At 45.2% G+C, this 25,500-nt stretch overlaps 1 long non-coding RNA gene and 1 pseudogene across 1 annotated transcript in view; one reads left to right on the top strand and one right to left on the bottom strand.

Moving 5' to 3' along the window:
• LOC144828407 (uncharacterized) overlaps positions 1-15,231 on the bottom strand; it is a 28,290-nt gene extending 13,059 nt beyond the window's left edge. Inside the window, exon 1 of the long non-coding RNA XR_013610440.1 lies at positions 15,104-15,231. This is a non-coding gene — a long non-coding RNA (uncharacterized LOC144828407). The remainder of the gene's footprint in view (positions 1-15,103) is intronic.
• A 6,648-nt stretch (positions 15,232-21,879) lies between these two features.
• LOC144827951 (GTPase IMAP family member 9-like) lies at positions 21,880-25,267 on the top strand (annotated as a pseudogene).
• Positions 25,268-25,500: the final 233 nt, after the last annotated feature.

Genomic DNA, 25,500 nt, shown 5'->3' on the forward strand with positions numbered 1-25,500 from the left:
TTTTACTCAGTCAGTACGTGCATTCTTAGTCTCATCAGATTGTAGAGAAAAGGAAGAGACGGGCGTGTTCAATAAAAGATGTTATTTATTGATCAGTCTCTTTTCTCATACAAGAGAAATGGATCGATATTATTGCAATACTTATAGTTAAGTAAAGTGCATACATTAAAAGCAGAAGTATAAATAATACTGTAAAAACATTGATATGGTTTCTAAGCCATATGAAGGTTTAAAATGATTAAAATATATTACATACACATGTACATTTGACTAAACGTACTCAACTAGTGTTTCTAGATACGCCTACCCCGTGTACCTGACCTAAGCCTAATGCGTGGGCGGGAATAGAAAGTTACAGTTTAAGTTGAGTTTGTTTTTGCCAAGTGACTGACTAAAGAATTCTCTGCGAGGGGTTATTCAGTTCTGTACCTGGAAGTTAGGATGAATGAGGGATGGTATCTCTCTCTCTGGTCTCGATATTCCAGGCTGCCAGCGAGGACTACCCGGAAGCGCCGGTGCTGGATCTCTCGGCAGGAGAAAGCAGCGCGTCTCGTTCTCAGCGCGTCAGGAAGGCGGGGCTGCGCCAGCGGGGTCTGCTCTGCTCTGGGCTTCGGCAAGTATGGCTGCTCCGTCTCGTCACCACCGCGTGTGTTTGCATAGGGCAATATCGGTAATATTTATACCTTTAAGGTGCCGAGATTGACGTAAGGATGGGCATAGATACGTCAATAAGGATGTCATACGACTTGGTCGTTAGCACATTCTTTTGCTGAAGTTCTCGGTGAAATCAAAACAATGGCCGCAGGGTTTTTCCCAGGTTGTCATAGGTTTGATTTGTTATGAGAACTCCGTATGCCTTATCAGGGGCTGGAGGAATATCGCTTGTCTAATTAGATTGCAAGCGTTATGACCTAATCAGATAACACGTTCCTGTGCCGTAGTGTGGCTTCGTCAGATAACGGTATCTGCATCATGGGGGTTTGCTGCCTCATGGGCTGACTGCTAGTTAACTTGTTGGTTTGTTAACCAGAATAGGGTCAGGAATAGGGGGATCGATTCAGAACCTATAGGAATACATCACAGGAACACAATTAATTTTGCGATTTTGAGTGAATATTTTGGAAATAATTATAACATAAAGCAAAAAGTGGACTGTAGTCGACGCATTTGTGATAATACTGTGTGGACCGCCATAGAGTGTGACGAAGAATCCAGAAGTGCTTGTTGTTTTATGGGGGTCGGGCTACTTGCATACCTTTTGTATCACCTTTAAGCCGCCTCAAAGCGCTCAAATCTGCGTAAAAGTCTACTGTGCGTGGAGTGGGTTACTCTGCGAGGTGTATGAATGAACTAGAGAATGTGGAAGAGCTGCCAAGTCTAATGGCTCAGTGGCAAAGCGTTGTACTGCTCTCTGCTGGCTCCGGCAGAGAGGCCATGGACTGAATGGGCAGTCAGATCCTATCACCAGCCAGGACTGGTTTCACTCGCGCTGGTGGGCAGTGTGAAAGCCTGCTTGTTTTACGTAGAATCCAGCAGTGCTTGTCGTTTTATGGGGGTCGGGCTACTTGCATACCTTTTGTGTTACCTTTAAGCCGCTTCAAAGCGCTCAAATCTATTTAATAGTCTAGTGTGTGCATGAGTGGGTCACTCTGGTGGTGTACAAATGAACTAGAGGATGTGGAAGAGCTCAAAAAGGGGGTCTCCCGCCTAGGGAGAGGAAAACCCAGCGCACTACTTTAAGGAGACCAGTGGTCTAGTCCATATTCCATTTAAAACAATGAGAGGTAGTCTGTTGTAAGTTTATCAATTATCCAGATTTATTCAAATGGATGTAACGATGCTGAAGTAGGTATAGCACATCAGTAAATAACATTCCACATGTATGTAATTTCGGGTGTGTTAACCCATCACACGACCCAATGCATTTCGGGCATAGCCCGTCGTCAGGGGAATTACTCTACAAACAAAAGACAAAAGTCAGCTATAGTATCCGAATTATATGCAAGATCAAGCAGAATCGATAATGACTAGGTGAAGTGCCACATTATAACCCCATAGAAAACAAAGTCAAGTTTCAAAAAAACGTGAGCCAAGTGCATAGAAATCGAAACTGAAGTGTAAGCTAAAAAGTACCCAGTGACCGCGATCAATACACCGTGATTAACTCAAATGTTATCACAAAAACAGTAAACATGCCTAGAGACAGCGTAGTCCGTAACCGCCACCAATGTAAAAGAATAAGCAAGGGCTCAAGACGAGCGTACTCACGAGTGTGAAGCTAACACGGACTCCGCGGAGTTCCGAGAAGGTGAACGCTCCGAAAATGTGCGCGGGAGTAAATGGTGATGAAGGTAAACATAGAGGTGGGACTGCGAGGAGCAGAAAGGATGAGCGCCATCTTAGAGTGTGTGAAGGTGATCAAGTGCACAACATGTAAAAGGAAGATCATCTGTATAAGTGCACAGAAGTAAACCAAAGAATAAGAAAAACAAGGCAATGTACACAGAAGAAACAAGAGTGATAATGTACAATACAACTGTGAGTTATAAATAGCATAAGAATTCCATTCGATCGTTGAGACCCGAGGGGGCCATCGTGGATAAATAACGAATCCAAAAGTTCTCTCTTTTAAGGAGGTTGTTCTTGTTATTCACTGTAATTGGAACTTGTTCCAGTACTTGAAATTTGAGTTGAACAACTGAATGTCTATTCTCCATGAAGTGGATGGCCACACTAGATTTTTCATTGCCAGTCCGAATATTACTCTTGTGTTCCAAGATCCTCGTGCGGATCTTCCTCTCTGTATGGCCCACGTAGCACTTGCCACACGGGCATTTAAGAGCATAAATTACATTCTTGCTGTTGCATGTAACGTTCACTTTCAATTTTATAGGGAATCCTTTCATGGGATGGTTTACTATATTCCCCTGTATACCATTATTGCAGTTGCTGCAATTATAACAAGGTTTGAAGCCATTGTATGATGTTTTGGATTTAGGACCACTGGTGTTACTCAAAATCTCTTTCAAATTCTTGCCTCTGGAAAAAGCAAAAATAGGAGGTTCAGTGAATAGACCATTGAAATCTGGTTCCTGTGTCAAAATGGACCAGTGTCTCCGAATTATTTTTTGAAACTGAGAAGAAACACTTGAGAACTTGGAGACAACCACAAGACGATCCGTGGGTGTTTTAGGTCTGAATTGTAGCAAAGAAGCTCTGCTTCGTTTCTCACTTCTCTGGACAGCCAAGTCCAGAATAGGCGTGGGATATCCCCGTGCTCGCAGACGGTCTAATACAGTTTTTATCTGTGTCTTGCTCTCCTCTGGTTTAGAGACGATCCTTTTTACTCTCAGGATCTGTGCATATGGTAAGTTGTTTTTAAGACCCCTACGATGAAAGCTGGAATAGTGAAGGGTTGAGTTCCTATCAGTGGGCTTTCGAAAGATGGTCGTGGACCAATCTCCCAGTTCTCTCAATATTTTTACATCCAAAAAATGTATACAAGAGGTGTTGATTTCCCAAGTGAATTGAATTCTTGGAGTGATTTGATTCCATGTATCAAGGAAATTAATCAAAGTTTCTTTGTCGCCTGCCCAAAGTACAAAAATGTCATCTATGTATCGCAGATATAATCTGCCGTGTTCTTGCCAAATTGTTTGTGAGAGGATATGGTTTTCTTCAAAGATTCGCATGTAGATGTTGGCATAGCAAGGAGCAGCCGAATTTCCCATGGCCGTACCATTGAGCTGTAACAACCATTTATTAAAGACTGTGAAGTAGCTATGATATAGCGTGAATATGGTGAGTTCCATGAGAAATATTTTCAAGTCGTGGTCAATGTCAGATTGAGCCAAGGTTCTTTCAATGGCGTCTATACCTCCGTCGTGGGGGATGGAGGTATAAAGGGAACTCACGTCCACAGTGCACATGATGAGATTGGTATCTTTCAAAGTGTTCATAACTGGTTCCACTTTCAATAAAAAATCGGTGGTATCTTTGACATAAGACTCAGCTGTAATGACAAATGGTTGTAGATATTTATCCAAAAATTTTCCAACGTTTTCGTGGATGCTGTTTATGGTAGAGACAATGGGCCTGAATGGATGTGGAAGAGCTGCCAGGTCTAATGGCTCAGCGGCAAAGCGTTGTACTTTTCTCTGCTGGCTCTAGCGGAGAGGCCATGGACTGAATGGGCAGTCAGATCCTATCACCAGCCAGGACTGGTTTCACTCGCGCTGGTGCACAGTGTGAAAGCCTGCTCGTTTTAACTGTATTTTCGGGTATTTAGAGGGTCGCAGACGGAACATTCACAGGCATCTAAATTATCACGTTTCATCTTGAACCAACCCGGTCTCACTTTCACAGACTGAATAATTAAAACACAGAGCCGGGTGACATAGGGAGGATGAGACTGCGCCAAGCTCTTGTGCGGTGCATTTTGTATACAATCTGTGGTGCAAATAAACCTGTTTATTAGCGCTCCTGGTTTGTAATGCAGGAGATCTCAGGCACAAATGATGTGCCCTTTCTTCTCACACTACGACGATCTAGTGATTACCACAATTTCTGGGGCCGTGCACCAGTGTCAGCTGTCCAGATGCGCCCACCCCTGGGCCTCAGAGCAGAACTAGGTGCCCCCCAACGCACCCGGTATAAATAAGTTTCACCTCCCTTGGCGACCCTTTAGGCTTTCGTGCCTGTCTGCAGACCAGATTTCAACTCACAGGAAGCGGCCTCAAGGGGAGAAGCTCGCTCCGTTCCGAGCAGCAACCTGCACAGCTATGTCTGAAAGGTAGAAGGTGGTCGTACCAGCCCCACCCTTCCTACGACACCCTTTGTAGTGTGTACTCCAACACCACACTCTTGACCGTTATTTTACCGCCCTTGTGCCTTACCGTGTTTCATTCCGGAACTTGAATTAAGCATTCTGTATTTTGGCAACAAAATCTCAGAGACATTCGTTTGTCAAGGATAAAACAATGCGGTCCACCAGGATTCGATAGTCAACCAGGATTCGATAGTCATAGGGGTAGCCAAATACCTGGGTTGGGCTTGGGCAATTAGACGACGGTCCTTGGGGGGTAGCAGGTAATCAGGTATTCCTTTTAATAATGTTTTATGTAATATCACTGGTATAAATGGTTTTTATAACGTAAATGTAGTATGAGCTGTACGTCATGTTTAATGAATTTTTTATTCTGTAACTATGTATTATTGTGTATTATCTTGGTTTTATGTGCTTTTATGAGAATTCTCTCGAATAAAGCTTATACAACAACAACAACAACAACAATGCGGTCAAGTGGGAAAGCCGAGATCAGATCTTTGCCCTCGATAGTTCGTGCTGAGTTAGGATATTATGCAATACAGTCAGTCATTGGTAGCACATGCCCTGCAGACCTTAATGTGGAATGCAAGAGGCACCCACCACCTTTACCCAACCGCCTGTCCAAGGCTTTAAGTGGGATGAAAAAACTGGGGGAGGAACTCTCAGAGGGGCGTGGCCAATGTAAATAATGGCGTGGCTTAAAAACACGTAAGCTGAACATCTGTGCTTTGCATAGTTTGCTGCCCAACTTGTATTTAGCTGTTTCTTTCATTACATCCAGATATATGATACAACAAGTATCATCATACCTACTACAAGTCAGGACTATTAGCTTGCCGCAACTATTGGCTGACCGCAACCTGAGATAAAAGTTGCGGTTGACATTTGTAGAAATAGTATGTGACAAGGTCTGTGAGGACCCCTCATGGAGAAGAATTTGTGGGAAAGGTTTTTTTGTGCACGTACGAGTCCGCTGTGCTCAGCATAGCCCTCGTGAGAATTTGTGACAGAGCCACAGATCTAGACCCCAATTAAAAAACATACATATACCCACTCACAGACACACTCACTCACACACCCACCTACACACCCACATAACCACTCAAACACCCACTCACAGACCCACTCACACACGCACCCACCTACACACCCACACAACCACTCACACACCCACTCACAGACCCACTCACTCACCCACCTACACACCCACACAACCACTCACACACCCAACCACAGACCCACACAACCACTCACACACCCACTCACAGACCCACTCACAGACCAACTCACTCACACACCCACTTACACACCCACACAACCACTCGCACACCCACTCACAGACCCACTCACACACGCACCCACCTACACACCCACACAACCACTCACACACCCACTCACAGACCGACACACATACTCACACACCCAACCACAGACCCACACAACCACTCACACACCCACTCACAGACCCACACACAGACACACACCCAACCACAGACCCACACAACCACTCACACACCCACTCACAGACCCACACACAGACTCACACACCCAACCACAGACCCACACAACCACTCACACACCCACTCACAGACCCACTCACAGACCCACTCACTCACACACCCACCTACACACCCACACAACCACTCACACACCCAACCACAGACCCACACAACCACTCACACACCCACTCACAGACCCACTCACAGACACACTCACTCACACACCCACCTACACACCCACACAACCACTCACACACCCAACCACAGACCCACACAACCACTCACACACCCACTCACAGACCCACTCACAGACACACTCACTCACACACCCACCTACACACCCACACAACCACTCACACACCCACTCACAGACCCACACACAGACACACACCCAACCACAGACCCACACAACCACTCACACACCCACTCACAGACCCACACACATACTCACACACCCAACCACAGACCCACACAGGTCCTCGCACAACTAATTACATGCCCACACAACCACACTCACTCACTCACATACCTGTACAGCCACTCACACTCATTCAGATGTCGACAAAATCCACTCACACAGTCATTCACACACACTCAAACACCCACTTAAACACCCACACAACCAATCACACACCCATTTCCACATGCAAACAGCCCCTCACACGCCCACTCAGACACCCAGGTTATAGTAAGAAAATAGCTTTAATAAACAGAAATTCACTGAAAAAAACAGAGGTTACAGGGATGGTATAGTTGAGAAATAGAATGTGAAAAACCTGCGAAATTCACTAAAACAAACGGTGCAGTGGCATAGAGTGCAGTCGCGTAGAATGGAAAAGGGCAGAGTAGAGTGGTGTAGAGTTCAGTGGTGGAGAGTGCAGTGTTGCAGAGTAGAGTGTCAGAGTTCAGTGGTGTGGAGTGGAGTAAAGTGGCGTAGTTAGCAGTGGCATAGAGTACAGTGATGCAGAGTACAGTTACATAGAGTGCAGTTGTTTGAAGTGCATTGGTGTAGAATGCAGTAGTTAAGAGTAGGGTGGCATAGAGTGGTATTGGGTGTAGTGGCGTAGAGTAGATTGTTTTAAAGTAGAGTGAAGTGGCATAGAGTGGAGTGGTGCAGGGTAGAGTGCATTTGTGTAGAGTAGCATAGAGTGTAGAGACTTAGAATACAGTGGTGTAGAGTGCAGTGGTGCAGAGTAGATGAGAGTGGCTTATAGTGGATTGGCATAGAGTACGGGGGCATAGAGTTGAGCGTTATAGAGCATTGGTGGTGAGGGTTTTGGCATAAAGTACAGTGGAATAGAGTGGAGTTGTGCAGAGTAGATTGGTGTGGCCTAGACTGAATAGGTGTAGAGTGCAGCGGCAAAGAGTGGAGTGGTGAAGAGTGCATTGGCATAGAGTGGACCACAGTGGTATAGGGTGCAGTGGCATTGTGGTATGGCCTGAGCCTGGTTTATGTACACTGTTATGTTAGCATGATTTTAATAGAAGTTTAAACGCCATTTTACCTTTTGCTGCTTTTGCACACAACACTGCATACAGCTGTTATTGTATGTTAGGCTGCGTGAAATGCTTTACATGAGAAAGGCTTGCTTTTCAGCTTCCTCAGACTTACATCGCGTCCCTAGTCTGCACAGTGAGTGCCCGAGCCTTCAAGGTTATCATAACAGGGTGGCTGTTGTTTGATTTGATCGTTTCACGTCGCTAGACATAACACACATGCAGCTGCAAGCCAACGTGATCCTGGCGCCTTTAATATCACACCATAGGCATGATTTCAGGCACTTGGAAGAATTCAGTTTCCAGAGAGAGAGAGCTTTTGCAGATCCTGATGTGATTCATCCCTGCTGATCTTAGAGGTATGAGGGTCCCCCAAACAAGCCTAAGAGACCTTCTATAGTTTATAAAACATAGTTCCTAGCTAGGGAGGGTGATTCACTAGGCGCTATAGTACCTAATTTCACCATTATTATAATATGATTTCTCCTTTTGTGTTTTATGGAATTGTAACAATGCTGATCATATTATTTCTAATCATATACCTGCTTATGTTAGCAGATACTGCATCTGAGAGCATGTAGTTAATATAAATATTTTAACCCGTCTCTTTTTTACTCCTGTTGTGGACTGGTATGAGAGTATAACAAAAGAGTGTTCTTGCCTCCCACCATTCCTGAGCATAATCTAAGGCGCATGTTCTGGGTTGTCTAATCATTGGTTCCTTTGCTGTAGGCCGAAGAGCTAATGAGACACTGATGCTAGCTGGTTAGGGTTTCTAGGCACTAAGGTGAGTTTTTTGTATACCACAATTCACTGAGGTCCTGGGTCTCTGTGCACAGTTCTGTGTAGGAGCAGAATCCTTGCGACAGCATAGATTGTTTCAAAATAGAGTGGAGTGGCATAGGGTGGAGTGGTGCAGGGTAGAGTGCATTTGCGTAGAGTGGCATAGAGTGTAGTGGCTTAGAGTAAAGTGGTGGAGAGTGCAGTGGCATTAGGAGTGCAGTGGTACAGAGTAGATTAGAGTGGCATATAGGGGACTGGCATAGAGTGCAGGGTCATAGAGTTGAGTAATATAGAGCATTGGCAGAGAGTGTTTTGGCATTGAGTACAGTGGCATAAAATAGACTTGTGCAGAGTAGATTGGTGTGGCCTAGACTGGAGAGGTGTAGAGTGCAGTGGCAAGGAGTAGGGTGATGAAGAGTGCATTGGCTTAGAGTAGAGTTTCCACAAACGAAAATGTGTGGGAATAGCATCACCTAGTTTAATGGTTTATTTGACCATATTAAAACCCGGCTGGGGTAAGAGCTAGGGGGGTGGGGGGTTGGAGGGAGGGAGTCTCCGCACCATGGGGGGTTGATGGTGGGACGGGAAAAACCATGAAAACTTGTTTGCAGGCTGAGGGGGATGAGGGGATGGATATATACTATGAAGTCAGAATTTTTTTGTACATTAACAGCACTGAAAATATGCTATATATGCTACATATGAGGCTATGTGGATATCATCAAATTTATTTTGAACGAGCCAAGACAAACTTAAAATCTAAGGAATTAATCCTTTCATTTTTTTTTTTTAGATGTATGAAATAAAATGCTTAGCTTGGAATGTAGCCGGGCTTAATAGTAAGAACAAAAGATGCTTGGTTAAAGAGGAATTGAAAATGCATAACCCCCATATTTTTTTATTATCTGAAACACATATTGCGGGGAAGGATAAAAAACTGCTTAAACATCTGGGGTATGACATCATAGTTTGCTCTGCTTTTGGACAATCTACAAGAGGGGTTGCTATACTCAAAGATATGCGATTCAGGGCCGAGACAATACAGACTTTTTATGGCAAAGATGGCAGATGGGCAATAGCGCACATAAGCTGCGAAAATGTTAAATACGTTTTATGTGTGGTTTACGGTTGCAACATAGATGAGCCTAGCCTTTTCGAGAATTTGAATGTTAAACTTTTGGGTTTGGAGGGAGAACTTATTATCATGGGGGATTTTAATTGCGTCATGGACTACAGAATTGATACAACCAGTTCTGGGCGATATCAAAGGATGCGCAAAACTAGATCATCTATTCTCGACTTATGTCGCGTACACAATATCAAAGATGCTTGGCGACACTTATATGCTAATAACCCTGGATATACATATTATTCCGCCCCCCATAAATTATGCTCTAGGCTTGACATGGCATTAATAAGCGAAAATCTACTGAAAAATAGCTCTATGGCTTTATGTCCCCGAATTTTATCTGACCATAATGCAATATTATTGACAATCAAAATAACAAATACTAGAACTACCCCCAGACCATTCTCCTTTCCGAGACATTTGATTTCAGATACATCCTTTATGACGCAATAAAAATTACACCTCATTGAATTTATAGACATAAATATCAACTCAGCTTCACCCGATATGGTATGGGACGCCTGTAAGGCAAGTATTAGGGGCTTCATTCAGGCTTATATAATTAGGAAAAATTTTGAAAATAAAAAAAATAATGACCTATTGATGACGAAAATTACAGCTTTAGAAGAACAACTATCATCAGCACTCCAGTATAATGTAACAAAAAGCATAGAAATTGGCCTTAAACTCTGCTCAATTAAAAATAAAATGAAGTCAAAATTTATTCAGAAAAGCACAAATAGTTTACACAAATTTAAAATAACACAATATGAGGGGGGCGATAAAATTGGGAAAATTCTGGCCTACAAAGTTGCTGAGGACAGAGCTAACTCTACAATTACAAGCATACGGGGGGCTGGCAACAAAATGTATACCCAACCCCAAGATATTTTAGAACAATTTGCTGACTTCTATAGAAATCTATATACCCCAGAAGTGGACCATAACTCAGACGACATACACAAATATGTGGAAGAACATACTGGGGATATTCAGAATTGCCCAGAGATAGACTCATTGTCTGATGACATAACAATGGCTGAATTACATCTAGCGATAGCTTTATTAGCCGCAGGAAAAGCGGCGGGTGAGGATACTATACCCCTAGAAATATGTAAACTTTGTCTAGAAGAGCTTGAACAACTATTGCTGAAAGTCATACAATTTGTGGGCCTAGAAGGAAAGACACCTAAGTCTTGGAATAGGGCAAAAATAATATTCTTTTTGAAAAAAGACAAACCAAAGGAAGAGAGAGGGTCATATCGCCCCATTTCTTTAATAAATACAGATGCAAAAATTTTTGCTAAAATTTTAGCATTAAGATTGGCTCCTATTATGCCCCAAATCATTAACCCACAACAACATGGTTTCATAACTGGCAGAGATACCACTATACATGTCAATATGGCAATAACTGCATTTGATGTAGCAGAGACAGAATCCACCCCACTTGGCATGATCTTATTAGACGCTGAAAAAGCTTTTGATCGAGTGGGGTGGGACTTTCTCTGGTGCATACTGTCTAGGATAGGGTTTAGGGGACAATTTCTGCGGGGCATACAAGCACTGTACGATAATCCAGTAGCATATACCAGCTATGGGGGATTGATATCTTCAGACTTTTCAATCTTACGAGGTACCCGTCAGGGCTGCCCCCTATCTCCTCTTCTATTTGCCCTCTCATTGGAGCCTTTTCTGTTCGCCCTTCAACTTCAAAATCAGATTGTACCCTTTAGATCAGGAACACAAGAACTAAAAATAACTGCATACGCAGACGACATCGCGATCTATACTGAAGATGTCGTCGAAGCACTAAAGGGAATAGCATTAGAAGCCGGGAAATATGGCAAGGTGGCGGGTTACAAACTAAATTTACTAAAAACGCAAGTAATAGCTAATTATACACCAGCAGTGGCTGTGCCTGAGATCTGCCACACTGCCACATACCTTGGGGTTAAAATAATGGCTAAACTACAAGAAATCAATAACTTAAATTACAATGAATTAATTAAATCAACTAGCTTACTGTTAAAAAATTGGCATAGATTACCTCTGAACCTAACTGGCAGAATTAACTTAATCAAGATGAAGGTTTTGCCCAAATTTGTGTACCTATTCCGGTCTATACCACTAGCGTTAAATAATCAATTCTTTAAAAAATTAGACGGAATACTCAGTAGCTTCATTTGGGGATATAAAAAGGCAAGAAGATCATTGGCTCTCAGGAAAAATAATGCGAATCATGGCGGGCTCAATTTTCCTGATTTTAAATGATACTTCTGGTCTGCTTTTGTTATCCGCCTGCGCTCCTTATTAAATGAAAGAAGGACTTTGTTTTTTCGCTCTTTCATGCTAAAATCCGACTCGAATATGTTTCTGTTCCGAACTAACGACCCCAACTACTACAAAAGGGTTAGATTTAAAACTGCAAGAGACCTAACAAAGATTTGGGGTAACATACTTTCTTTTTGCAACACCAGCTTTTTTCACCCCAAGCTCCCGCTATGGGGCAATCCGGGCCTACCAAATATCTTTAACGACAGCAACACCCGCTGTTGGCTAAGATCAGGTATCACGGTTCTAGGGGATTTATACGGTATACAAGGTTTTTTAGATTTCAACACCCTCAAATTATTATATGATTTATCGGAAAATATGAGATATAAACATCTACAGATACACAACTATTTGATTAATAAAAAACAAATATTGGAGGTTACTGAATGTGATATCTGGACATGTCTATACTCATCCAAAAATAAATCCACAATAAGCGAAGCATACAGGCTTCTTGTTGGATTTAAATCAAATGATTGTATTAAATTGGCTGACAAATGGAGCAGGATGTTGGGCTCAAATATAACACCGAAACAGATAGAGAATTCTCTAACAAACATCAATAAACGAGTACGATCATCAAGTCTCAGATTACAACAATTTAGAACAACTTGTATACTATACTACACCCCGGAAAGAATCTCTAAATGGCCATCTAATAACACTCACAGCGATCGCACAAAATGCCCCAAATGCTCTACCGAAGCAGCTGATTTGGTACATATCTTATTTTCCTGTCCGAATCTTAAGACTTTTTGGCGTGACATTGAAAAAGTTCTTAAATTGAAACATATTCAGCTGCCTACATTTACGGCCACTTCTGTTTTGTTAGACACATACTCTGTATCTTTTCCACAAGCAGCTTTGGCGACGATATTATTGTCCTGTGCTAAGCTAACTCTGGCTAGAGCTTGGATTAGCTCAGAAACACCTAAGGTCTGGGACTGGTGGGCTTTGGTAACCGAGATATACTCAATGGAATTAGCTTTAGCAAACATCAGGGGCTTACAAACATTGAAAAAGCACGAAAAAATTTGGGGTACCTTTGTAGATCGATAATGTTCCATCCTATTTTTCTTCTTTTTCCTTTTTGTGAAGTAGGGGAGGGGTGTAGGAAATTGGCCGAACTATATAATTTGTATTAGCGCAGAAAAGAAATTGATATTATCTTCTTGCCTATTTATTCTCTTCTTTTTCTTCTTTTTTCTTTTTTTATCCACTTTCTAACAACACTGCACGATTTATCTGCTTTTGTCTATGCTTTATATGGAAATGATTTATGTATGCTAAAACTAATTATTTATGCCTTAATGTACTTATTCCTTGTACGCCTGCAAACAATAAACAATATAAAAAAAAAAAAAGACCATATTAAACTATTTGTTCCCAACACACTTCAGAAATAACAAAAAATGGGCCTCATTTGTGTTCCTAATTCTGATATATTCTGAAGCACTTACACAGTTCCTTTAAATGTGGTCATGTGCTAGAAAAAAAGACTCTTTCCTACTCCCAGTATCTAGCATGAGATAAGTATCCCATGACTCATCTCATTTTAAAGTCAGAGAAAGAAAAGTAAACAAGGCTCTGGAAAGGCAGCGTCTGACATTTGACCCTGGTCTTTGAATGCACAGCAAGTGGGACTAGATAAGAACAAGATTTAAAGGCCTGTTTACAGAAAGTGAGTTCATGGAACAATACAGAAAACACAGCCTAGGCAATGGGAGGGGCGAACTGAACCTGGGGAGCCTAAATAAAGCCAGCAAATAGAATGCCAGAACATGTGAGATATAAACCACAAAGCCAATGGAAATCAAGGTGTGGAATGTATTCCAAGGGCAGGTTCGAACATCAGTCAGCATCTGCAGATGTCGCAGGGCTGGCCTGGCTTGCCTAAAATTCCACCCAGTAAAAAGTGGTTTTAAAAATCTTTTACGAAAAGTACACGCAACAACCATCCCATCGACAAAGCATGAATTTTCTCTGTTGTCCAGCCATTTGGCACAGCAACACATGATGAATTAAATTGATCCTAAAACGGGTTAACAGAAGGCAGTGGGGGTTGACAATGCCAAGTTAACTAGGGTTCCAGAAAGAGGGTGCTTTGAACCAAGACATAAGATCTTACAGAGGACATGGAGAGCTCTCTAATGTCCCTTTAACCGGACCTGGATACAAGAATTATTAACCGAGATAATATCACCCTTGGCTATGGTTTCGGGGCGGAAGAACAAACCAGGGCGAACTCATTTAAAATAACAACCCCTGACAAATCCAAGCCACGAACCTTCGTTAGCACAGAGAGTCACAATATGAAGTAAACAAGCCGCGCAAAAAGCCCAGCTCTTAGGAGGAGAGAGGAACAGAGTATACGCCATAAAGGGGGGAGAAGAAGAAGGGGGGGAGTAGTGACAGAACCAATCCAGTAATCGATAATGTAGAACTTTATCTCCGATGGTGAAGCACAGAAGGAGGTTGAATGAACTGACGAATTCATATCAATGAAAGTAAAGTAAAATACTAAAAGGGACATGGAAGGAAGGTGGGGATAAAGGGAATCCAGAGGAAGGAACTCTTCCTAGATGTAACACAAGGCGCTATAAATATTAGAAAGGAAGAAGGCTGGGACTATATGTCTTTGTTTTAAAATGTGAAGAATAGACAGTGGGGTCTTAAGTGCCAAGAAGTCCGAACGTGCGCACTACAGCTCGTTCCATACAACGACCAATGGGGCGCACCTCTGTTCATGAGTTGTATGGGAGATGACGTAAAGAGTTTAAGATCAGACAATAAAAGAGAACAGAAAGTCAGGTAAGAGTCGCCCCTCCCCCTGCCACCTTACAGAGCCCTCTGCCGTGAGTTTAGCCAACAAGGCGCTGTATTTTGGGACTTGTAGTTTTGCTCGGAGCATCGTCTCCCGGCCCGGGAAGAGAAGCAGCACAGAGAGGCCCGGGTGTGATGGAGGGGTGTGAAACACACCTCAGCTTAAAGCACGTCAGCCCGCGGGTTGTGAGGTGCCCCTTTACTCACGTGCTCCCCGCTGGACGGAGGGTCTTCTTTTCCTTGCAGTTCAGCTCGAGAGGGGCTTGTGCAGTCAGCCCCTGGTAGCTCCTTCTGCTCTGGTCCTGTCTGTCTCTTCACTCCCTGCCAGCTTTTATAGGCAGGTGCCTGGTCTGTAATCCCCCCACCCGCCCACCGCCTAAATTAGAACAACTCACTTCTAGTAAACCACGTGATTTAAAGTCAGCGGGGTTTGTTGTTCCAGTAAATACGGGCATGGAACAGACTGGATTCATAATAATAGGGCGTTCTCCTACCAGGAAGGAAGGAACCCGCCCGCACTCCTTGATAAAATGAATTGAAAGTAGTTCAATTCGATGCAATCATTTCAAATCAACGTATTCGTGTTTGTATTCCTTTTGCTTCTTTTGAAACTTCATCTATAACATGTTATATTCACATGCTTCAACAACTGCGTTCCTGTCTGAGGCAATTAAACATTCATGCTCATAGGTACCTGTTGTATTCTCATTATGTATTACCTGTTCTCCTCCTTACAACAGTACCCCAATGCATTTCGGGCCCATGCCCTTCCTCAGGAAAGAGAAGAAAAAGTCAGATCAGCGTCGCCCCTCCCCTGCCACCTGACACAGCGCTCTGTCGTGAGTTTTAGCCAACAAGGCGCTGTATTTGGGGACTTGTGGTTTAGCTCCGAGCATTGTCTCCTAGCCGACAAAGAGATGCTGCACAGAGAGAGGCCCGGGTGTGATGGAGGGGTGTGCACGTCAGCCCGCGGGTTGTGGGGCGACCCCCTTTACTCACTTGCGCCCCACTGGACGGAGGGTCTTCTTTAGCAAAGGCCGCCCCTGAAGGGGGCCTCGAAGGCCGGCGCCATAATGGCCGCCAGAGCCCAACAAGGAACAGAACTGGTTCTCGCCAACGAGAAGCGCCACGGGGCGAAACGCCCTGAAGCCCCCGCCCCCTTCAAGAACAATAGGAAAAGAGGACGGGGGATATAAGGCGATGCTTCCCCTGGGGCAGCCCACTTGCACATCATGGGAGCTGGGGGAGCGGCGCCAACGATTTTTAGTTCCCACCCACCCGAGGGAGCAGCAGCGTCGCAGTGCTGACGAAAACAAAAAGGAGCTACGGGTACAATGGTTGGGTATGGAGACACACCGACGGACGGTGTGCGGGAGTAGGGCCACTCACTTTGGGATGCCTTTTTAAGCTTTTCCCTCTGACAATTCCCCCTCCACCTCCCATTTACTCATCACAAAACTCCTCCTAGTGCAACGAGGCCCAAAAAACACTTCTAGACCCTTCCTTCTATCCCTCCACTATCCTTATCAATCCAACTAACAGACTTAACATGTCCACCGCTCTAAATAATTTAATATTTCTCTATACTAATTCCCCACTAATTCTGTTTGGGTTCCGGAGTAGTGTGCTACCCGCCAAAAGCACTGTGACACCTCATCAGGAGTAGCTAGCACTATATAAATGCAATCCATTTCCTCTTCTATCCCTACACTACATATCTCTCTATATCAATTCACCACTAATACTTTTCTGGTTCCAGAGTAGTGTGCCACTTGCCGAAAAAGCACTTTGACGCATCGTCAGCTATTTAAATGCAATTACAATGTACCCAAATACACATGCAACTGCATTTCTAGGTCTCACCTGATGCAGTGCGCACCGTTGTCACTTGCAACGGTCTATCTAATTTCCTCTTGCTCATGCGTTAATCATGCCAGCCATGTGCCTGAGCTCACACATCTCTCTCCCCCACTAGTGATCACAACAAGCTCCTCATTATCTAATCCACCATAAAGACACTGGGATGGGTGCATGGGATGGTTTGTTTGGGTACACGAGAACACTCCCATTGGCCAACTATAACCAATAATACTGGACTAACCACTAACCCTGGATTCTGGTGCTGCCCCCCATAAACCACTTCAACACCTTGTCAGGGGTGGTAAGCACAATTTAAATGCAATTACAGTATGTAAGTTCAGGAAGTCCGTTGTACAAAAACCTTTTGTGTTTGATTTAATAGACTATAATTTCGTCCCTTCTGTAAGATTATAGTCCTCATATAGGTTGCACATAACAAGTGACTGTGAGAGGCTGGCTTAGTATATGGTGCTCACTTATTTAAGTGAAGCACCTTGCACTAATCCAGACAACCTTTATGGTGGTCTTAGACAACCTTATAAAGCTCTCTAAGTGGTAACAGTGGAGAACAGCCTTCAGGCTTAGTCCAGAAGGAGTGTAAAGCAGCTTGTTTCACCAGTACTTAATCTTATAGTAGGTTAAGTGAAAAAGAATCACAGAGCTTAGCTATAAAAATATGTCTTTATTACAAACACTTGCACATTGCAATATCTCCTCCCCGGAGATATACATACAATACACACAAATCCTTAGGAAATAGAACGGTAAGTAGCACAAATACGCACAGGTCTCCAGGGGGAGATCAAACCATAAACTAAATAGTGGTAGGCGAACCACAACTCAAGTCGAGACTAAACCCAGAGAACGTAGAAGAGCCGGGCTCCCAAGGACCCACCCAAGGTGAGTATCTGGCGACTCTATGGAGGTCGTGTGCAGTGTGGGAACACAACTCTGTGCTCAATGTTAGTCAATAGGTAAGTCATGGTTGCAATTTTAAAGAAGGACCCTTCCCAGCGGACCCTGAAGAAACCCCATGGAAGATGGAAGGTTGGAGTGTCACCCCACCCGTGGATACCCAGGAACCAGGATACCTACACCAGGGAAGCCAGGTGTATATGTGTCAAGTGATGTCAGAAACCGCCATAGACCACAATGGAAGACTTCAGAAAAGATGCACCTGGAGAAGAAGACAAAGGAGTCTGGTGGGACCCAAAGGTGGATTGAAGATGTGAAGAACCTGCAACAGAGGGGACTTAGTCTATGCCACTCATGAGTTACCAGGAGGCACAGACGATGGATGTCCATTGATGTCGATAGATGCAGGATGGTTGACAGTGGCCTTGCGTTTGAATTTGAATTTAAAAACATTTATTCAGCGCACTTTTACCCAGCGGTTTCATGGCGCTAAGTGTGATACAGTGGGCGGCAGCAGCAGGGAGAGATTTAGGCAGGGTAAGCTTGCGTGAATAGGAAGGTTTTGAGATCCTTCCGGAACTGTAGGTAGGAAGGCGATGTACGGAGGGCAACAGGAAGAGAATTCCAGAATGCTGGAGCAAGGACAGCGAACTTCGCTCCACCCGCCCTCTGTTTTTTAAAACGGGGGGTGACTAGTAGGGCCATATGAGAGGAGCGAAGCTCTCTACCTGGAAGGTAAGGCATGATAGCAGAGCATATGAATTCAGGTGCAGTACCTGACCTAGCCTGAAAACTGAGGCAGCCAAGTTTGAAAAGGGCGCGCTCTCGCACCGGCAGCCAGTGTAGTGCTTTGAGCAGTGGACTGGCCCGATGGTATTTAGGTAGGCCATGAATCAGGCGGGCAGCCTGGTTCTGTACCAGCTGCAGGCGGTGGATTGCATAGGCAGGGGCCCCATTGTAGATTACGTTGCCATAATCGATACGAGAAAGTACCATGGCCAGCACAATAATTTTTAAAGCAGAAAGGGAGAAAAAACGAGAAACTTTCCTAATTATTCTAAGGGAAAAGAAACAAGAGGAAACCACTGAACCAATTTGTGAATGAACAGAAAGTTGTGAATTTAGGAAAATCCCAAGGGTTTTAACTTTAGGCACAGGGAGTGGAGGGGCACCTAGTGACGGGGGCCAGAATGAGGGGGACCATGGACTGCAACCACCTCTGGTCAGGACCAACTCGGTCTTGTCTGGGTTGAGTTTGAGGTGGTTGCAATTCATCCAGTCCTGGATAAACGTCATGACTGACTGAACATTCTGGGCAGATGAAGGGGAATGGGAGAGGTTGAATATTAGCTGGAGGTCATCGGCGTAATTAAACACCGTGACCTCCAGCTGCTGTAACATGAAAATAAGGGGGTAGATGTATAGATTAAATAAAAGAGGGGAAAGTGACGAGCCCTGGGGGACCCCGCACTCTACCTTGCGGGAGGCCGCGGCGAAGCCAGCCAGATGGACCGCTTGAGTTCTCCCTACTAGGAAGGACTCGAGCCACGAGAAGGCCAAGCCCTCTATGCCCGCCGCCCTGACACGGCTGAGGAGGATGGAATGGTCCACCGTGTCAAAAGCGGCGGACAGATCCAGAAGTATCAGGGCTTGTGGTCTATACCTTCACGTAGCTTGTCCATTACTGAAATCACCACCTTCTCCGTAGAGTGCAGGGGTCGAAAGCCAGCTTGACAGGAAGAGAGGCAATGATTTGCCTCTACATGGGTGCTCAAAGTAGTCGTGACATGAGTCTCAAGGACCTTTGCTAGGTAGGGCAGGAGGGAAATTGGGCGGTAATTGGAAGGGAGAGATGAATCGGCGTCAGGTTTTTTTATAATTGGAACGACAACCGCTGATTTGTGTGAGCTGGGGACGGTGCCGTGTGTAAGCGAGTCATTAAGAAGGGTCAGGGGCGGGATGGGGCAAGCTAAATAAATTTCCCTAAGGATATGGGCTGGGGCAAAATCCAGGGGGGAGCCTGATTTGACCCGACGAAGCAGTAAAGGAAGTGTATCATTGGTTAACAGCGGGAAGGTGGTCAGTTTAGGGGCCGTGGGGGGTGGGGAAGGATTAACAAATGTGGGGGAGGGGAGAGGAATGTTGAGTTTAATTTTTGCAACTTTGTCAATAAAAAACTTGTTGAGCGAGTTACAGAGGGACTGGGAAGGGGGGATGGTGGCCGTGGCTCTGCTAGATGATGCCAGTTCATGGACGGTAGAGAATATTTCCTTCGAGTGGGACTCAGCTGCCATTATCCTGCTCGTATAAAACTCAGTTTTAGCCTCGAGGATGCCCTTTTTGTAGACTTGTAAAACGGACAAATAAACTATCTTTTGCTCGGGGCTATAAGTTCTTCTCCAGGCTCGCTTGGCCCTCCGTGCAGCTAGTTTCTTTTCTTTTAGATCTGGAGTAAACCAGCGATTGGCTGCATGGGCCCGCTTGACTGTGAGCCGCCTTAAGGGAGCAAATTCGTCACCTGCCAGAGTCAGCCAGTTGTTAATAGCAGCCAGCTGGAAAGTGGCTGCAAGGCCTGATAGGTCAGGGCTAGTTTTGGCCAAGGTCAAGCAAAGAGAAGGCATGTCGGTTTTGCCCCATTTCCTGGCCCAAGTGTTCTTGGGGAGCTGAGTTTTAGCTGTAGGGGCTAAGGCAAGGGAAAAATTGATGATAAAATGATCTGACCAAGAACAGGGAGCTATTAAGGGGGATGTGGACGGAACATTTAATGCCCAGATTTGGTCTAGCGTGTGGCCATGTGTGTGAGTTGGACTGTGAACAAGCGGTGAAAAGTTTAGGCTGGTCATGAGATTAGTAAACTCCTTGGATTGGGGGCTCTCAGCAAGGTCATTGGGCCAAAAATTAAAGTCCCCCAGGACTAATACTGATGAGTTGTTAATCACCAGGGTGGCCAGGAGGGTCTGGATGCTATGGAGAAAGGAGGGGGTAGACTGGGGAGGACGGTAAATTAAAACAAAAGTAAGAGGTGCCTGGTGAGAAATCGAACGGGCTAGAAGGTAGTCTACATCGGGGATAGGGGGAGAGGGAAGAATCTGAAAACTGAGGTCAGTGCGAGCTATTAAGGCCACTCCTCCGCCCCGCCTGCCTTCTGGGCGATCCGCCCGAATGGCGGAGTAAGTAGATGGTAAAGCGGTTAACACATTAGGCAGGGAGTCATCCTTGAACCAGGTTTCTGTCAAGAATAAGAGATCTGGTTCGTAGGAGTCAATATAGTTGAAAAGTTCGTATTGATGAGTGACCGCAGACCTGGTGTTTAGGAGTGTGGCAGAGGTGCTGAATACCGGACCAGGGGGGACAGAAAGTGATGAGGGAACAAGGAGGGGCATATTGGATGACGAGGCTAAATAAGAAACAATCCCCGGGGGTAATTGAGGAGGGGAAGTAAACAAACCAAGATGCATCAGGTGGGTAACTGTAAAGGGGTCAATGAAACCGGGGGCCCAATACGAGCAGAGCAGAGAAGCTGAGTACGTAATTGGACGAGCAGCATCTTGTGCCCCTGACCCCGGCCGGTCGCGGACGGGCGCAGACGGGCTTAACTCAGGCGCAACTCCGGCGCACCTTTGTCGCGCCCGCTGCGCTCGTCCGCTGCACTGCCTCATACCGCTCGTTTAAATAGGGGCGGGACGGCGTGGGAGTGGCAGGCCTGGGATGGTAGAGTGAACCCAACCTAAGATGGCGCCCGCTACCGCTGGGAGCCCGCAAACACGACCAGCCCCAGCCGGCAGCACACCCCCAAGAACAGAATCAACTCCACACCTGCATAACTTTAAAAGTGGTTAGTGACAATTTTTAAAAATAATGCAATAACAGCGTGGTAACGCCTCTGCTTGCAATCAGCAGGGCGAAATGCTTAAAATAATAACGAAGCTCTCCAAGCGTTAACCAGTCTGCCCACTGCCACCGGGCCACTGGCAAACACAGAAGGAGAGGGAGTCGCGCTCCTAAATAGGGGCGGGACGGCGTGGGAGTGGCAGGCCTGGGATGGTAGAGTGAACCCAACCTAAGATGGCGCCCGCTACCGCTACTGCGTTGAAGCTGTGCAGATCAAGCGATGCTGTGGAAGACTAGGAGCTGTTCACGAGGTGTCCCATGTCGGATGTCGAAAGCCAGGAGGTCAGTGTCCGGCAGGGGCACCAACACGCCTTGGAATGGCAACAGGTGTAGAATCAAAAAAGGTGCAGTGTCAGGACCAGCAAGGTCCACGTGACTCACAACAACTAGGTAAGTTAGAGCAGGACCGAGCAAGCAGGGGAGCCCACTGGAATCAAAGGAAACCCTTGAAAGGACCGAAGATCTCGGAAGACAAGAGTCGCCGAACTTTAGCAACGGCCAGCCAGCTCGGTTCCAGCAGTGCCGACGAGGTATACTGGCTGCAGACTTGGTCTGAAGACAGTGCAGGCCTCAAGGGAGTTGTTGGACTGCCAGCTGTGTTACTAAGTCTGTCGGAGTCCGTAGTAGGCCAGGAACAGCAAACGGGTCAGCTATGTTGCGGTGCCTGCAGAAGCAGGGGAGTGACTCTTTTACTCCAAGGGAGATTCCTTCGGATGTCTTGGATGTCCACAGGCCCTGTGAGGAACCTGTATGGAGCGCAGACACTGATGGTGCAGCAAACTTACAGGACAATGAGACCTGGAGCAGTCGGAGTCTTCCAGGTTGCAGTCTCGGTTCCCAAAGCGAAGTTCGATGCGGTCACTCTGACACGGTCAGAGTTTTTCAGAAGGTTGAAGTTGACGCGGAGTTGGATCTGAATCAAATCCCACAGAGAATCTAGGGACCCACCCTCAGTTAAGCCCTTAAGTACCCTAAGGAAAGGTTTGGGATGAGTTAGGGTTCCCTCCCAGAGGAGGGGCTGAACAGTGGGGAGGATACTCCCATGTCCTTTGCCAAGTTTGACGCCATAGCAGGAGCCAATGGCTCCCGGAACTGGTTTGAGCTGGAGTATCCAAGAAGCTTGGCTCAGCAGCAGGAGGGCAGAATCGTGTTTCTGGTTGGCAGCAGCCCTAGCTTGGTGTCTGGTTCAGGGAAACTGGTACTAGGAGCACAGAAGGCCTCCTGAAGGATATTTACAGTGCATGAAATCAGACCTCCCACACCGTCTATGGTATGGGGTGTGGTATGATTTGAACATGTTTGATACCAATCATGACAGGGTTCGTTACAGCTGGTTTAGAGTTGGTCATCACGTAATGACGCCTGGCCACTCTATATGTATCAATGGCTGATGCACTTGCAACCCAGGTGAATGGACTCCGAAGGTTGTAGGGGTGCTCTGCTCATGCAGGGGTACCGTCACACTTAGGACCCATCACCCTGACTTCAGGATTGAAAGGCCTGTCTTAGGGGTGACTTATAGGTTTTAAGTGTAGTTACCTTAGATATGGGGAAACTAATATCTGTCGTAAGTGGTGCTAATACCATCTGACACAGGCAGCAATGGCAGGCCTTGGGGCACAATTTAAGTGGTCCCCCATGGGTGGAAAAACACATGCTGTAGCCCTTGGGAGACCCCTGGTGTACCTATGCCCTGGGTATCTTAGTACCATATACCAGGAACTTTACGAGGGTACACCAGTAGCCCATCTGGAGTGTACCTAAGTACTCACCATGTCCAATTTAGGAAAGAAGCACAGAGACTGGGGTCCTGATTAGCAGGATCCCAGTCAGACTAGTAATAAACCACAGTAACACCAGGCAAAAAGTGGGGGTGACCATGCAGAAGGATCTTACCTTCCTACAGTGACTAGTTCTGTAGTGGCATTTGTTTGTTGTAGTCAGGCGCAGATGTTTAATGTCTAATGTTTAATATCTATCACTTTTAATAAACACCCATCAATGCAGGCAAGCTAGACCGTAAACATCCGGTAATACTGTGGCTGCCAAGATCGATCTGGGGAAAGAGGAAGTATGTAATACAGGATGTAAGTCATTCTTAAGCCTTTCAACCAGCACTCATCAGCCATTGATCTGTTGTTGTCATTCATATTTTTCTTCCACCCACCACCGGAGTCCAGGCTCACTACAGACTGCTCTTTCTGATACTGACATTCATAGGAAAGGGGCAGAATCCTGTCACCACTGCACCTCATACCAGTGGTAACATTCTGATTAGTGTGCATGTTTTCTAGTTTTTTAATCTTCAGATACATCCAGTTACATATAAATGTGTGTTCAATATTATTTAAGTATTATACATACAAACAAAACAAACTATTTTGACTTGTACGTGTGTTATGCGTCTATTTGCTCACTTATTATAATATTTCAAGGCCTCCGCTGATATGTCTATAAAATTTACATTGTCCTAGATTTTTGTACTGTTGACCCTTTGTCATGTATTTTTACACACTGTCCAGAACTTGCCTCCCTGGCAGGTGGTCACCCTATTCTGAGTCCAACATTTAGACTGAACAGATTGTGTGTCTGTTTATATCCCTTTCTGATTTCCTGTTTATATCCCTTTCTGATTTCCTGTTTATATACCTTTCTGATTTCCAGTGTGTTCTCTTCCCAGGTGTTGATGCTGGTAACAGCAACTCTTCCAGAGGAGACTTGTGGATAATCCTTGTTGGTAAAACTGGATCTGGGAAAAGCGCCACCGGAAACAGCATCCTCGGTGCCAGAATCTAAAGCAAGTGCAAACTCACAGACAACAGTGTGTCGAAAGGAGACCGCTCACCGTCTGAACAGAAGGATTGCGGTTGTTGACACACCAGGGTTTATTGATACAAAGGTCTCCGCGAAAGATACGCATGAAGCACTAGCTCAGAGTGTGATCTGGGCATCCCCTGGGACACAGGCGATCATTGTGGTGCTGCAGATTGGACGTTTCACCCCGGAAGAAGAAGAAGCCGTGGACAGGATCCAAGCCCTGTTTGGAGAGGAAGCTGCAAAGTACTCCCTTGTCTTGTTCACACGTAAAGATGACCTGGAAGAGCAAACCATTGAAGCGTATGTTGAAGAAGCAGATGTAAGATTGAAATCAATGATTGAGAAATGTAGTAATCGATACTGTCATTTCAACAACAGAGCAACACGGGAAGAACAAGACCAGCAGGTTTCTGAGCTCTTGGACATGATAGACAGGATGGTACAAGAGAACGGGGGGTTGTACTACACTCAGGAAATGTTTGAGAGAGCAGAGTGCATGATCAAGGAAAAGGAGGAGGAAATCAAGAGGAAATACGAACAAGAGAAGGAAAAGAAAAAGCGCGAGCTGCAGGAAAAGCATGAAAAAGAGTTGGAGAAAATAAAAATAAAGAACGCTGAAGACTTAGAGGAGAAGGAGAAGATAAAAAAGAAACATGATGAGAACATGAAACAGCTGATGATGACTACAAGAAGAAAGAAGAAGGGGCCCGGAAAGAAGCAGAGGACCGTCTTGCAAATAAAAAAACAGCATCAGTTATGGGAGCGATAGTCGGAGGTGTCTTTGGAGGAGCGGTTGGTGGACTCCTTGGCGAGCCTGTGGGTTTGGCAGCAGGAGCAGCAATGGGGGCATCTGTATTAGGCGGGGTGGGTTTTGTGATGGGCTGTTAATGCATTTTTTTATGTTACAAAACCTCAACTGCTTTGTGTGCTCACTCCTATGTCTGTGTGTGTAACCAGTAACAGTAACCAGTGGAATAGTGATGTGCATTTATAGTGCTACTAGGTCCCAAGCTGAGACTGAAAGCACTGTCCATATTCACAACATGCTTTGATTAGGCAACTGATAGGCCCTCTTCATTCATTACTTTGCTCACAATGTCATTCACATTTTGGTTTCGCCT

The sequence above is a fragment of the Lissotriton helveticus genome, chromosome 4_1, assembly GCF_964261635.1.
Source record: "Lissotriton helveticus chromosome 4_1, aLisHel1.1, whole genome shotgun sequence".
NCBI classification, from domain to species: Eukaryota; Metazoa; Chordata; class Amphibia; order Caudata; family Salamandridae; genus Lissotriton; species Lissotriton helveticus.